General features: G+C 41.0%; 1 protein-coding gene across 4 annotated transcripts in view; it reads left to right on the top strand.

The window, feature by feature from the left end:
• TAOK1 (TAO kinase 1) overlaps positions 1-1,413 on the top strand; it is a 145,686-nt gene that overhangs the window by 110,914 nt on the left and 33,359 nt on the right. The gene's annotated exons all lie outside the window — the stretch shown is intronic.

The raw sequence follows: 1,413 nt of genomic DNA, 5'->3' as shown, positions 1-1,413 counted from the left end.
TTTTTTTTTTTTTTTTGCTTTTTTTTTTAAGTTTCAGAAGTTTAGAACTGTTTTCTTATCTTTTTCTTTTTCCTTTTTTTTTTTTTTTTAAATTATGGGACAGGGTCTTGCTTTGGCATCTAGGCTTGAAGTACAATGGGCATGATCATAGCTCACTGTGACCTCCAACTCCTAGGCCTAAGTGATCCTCCTGCATCAGCCTACCAAGTAGCTAGGACTCCAGGTATATGCCACTATGCCCAGCTAATTTTTTTATAGAGACAGGGTCTTGCTTTGTTGCCCAGGTTAATCTCAAATACCTATATCTTCAAGAGATCCTCCCATTTTGGCCTCCCCAAAATGCTAGGATTATAGGTGTGAACCACCGTCCCCAGCCTGAAACTTTCTTTTTTATGGCAGTAGGCTTGTCCATTCCTAATCTGTTATTTCTCTTTTTAAAAACTAAAGTTTTAAGAATACAGAAAGAATGCAGAACTTTTTTAATTTTTTTCAATCACAAATAGGACTCTGTAGCCAGGGATGGTGGCTCACACCTGTAATCCTAGCACTGGAGAGGCTGAGGTGGGTGGATTGCTTGAGCTCAGGAGATCAAGACCATCCTGAGCAAGAGTGAGACCTCATCTCTAAAACTAACCAGGTGTTATGGCAGACACCTGTACACCAAACTACTCAGGAGGCTGAGGCAAGAGAATTGCTTAAGCTTAAAAGTTTGAGGTTGCTGTGAGCTGTGATACCATAGTACTCTAATGAGGGTGATGAAGTGAGACTCTGTCTCAGAAAAAACCCAAATAAGACTCTTCATTTGTCATTATTAAAAGCCTGAATTTTAAACAGATTCTTCGAATGGTGGTTCATATCCATCAGCTCATTCAATTTTCGCACCTGTCTTGCCCCCAGTAGCTTTTCCAGAACTATTACCTTCACCATGAAGCTCCATGAGTTTTCCCAATTCAAATTTGGGCTTCTTTAGCATGTTTACTTTCTTTCTTTTTTTTTTTTTTTCAGATGGAGTCTTACTTTGTTGCCCTCCGTAGAGTGCTGTTGCATCACAGCTCACAGCAACCTCAAACTCTTGGGCTTAAGCGATTCTCTTGCCTCAGCCTCCCAAGTAGCTGGGACTACAGGCACCAGTCACAACGCCCGGCTGTATTTTTTTTGTTGCAGTTGTCATTGTTGTTTAGCTGGCCTGGGCTGATTCGAATCTGCCAGCCTGGGTGTATGTGGCTGGTGCCCTGCCCACTGAGCTACGGGCACTGCCCAGCATTTTTACTTTCTAATGTAGACATGAAGGGGATAAATAGATTGGAAAGCCTTTTCCAATACTGCCTGGAATCAATATTGACTACTTCTTCTAAGTCATTTGTCTGCCTTCTCTGGTCATTCTTTCTTTCTTTCTTCCTTTTTTTTTTTTTT

This window comes from Otolemur garnettii, unplaced genomic scaffold (genome assembly GCF_000181295.1).
Source record: "Otolemur garnettii isolate 467f Iridium unplaced genomic scaffold, OtoGar3 scaffold00112, whole genome shotgun sequence".
Lineage (NCBI taxonomy): Eukaryota > Metazoa > Chordata > Mammalia > Primates > Galagidae > Otolemur > Otolemur garnettii.
This window is presented reverse-complemented; position numbering and strand designations above follow the sequence as displayed.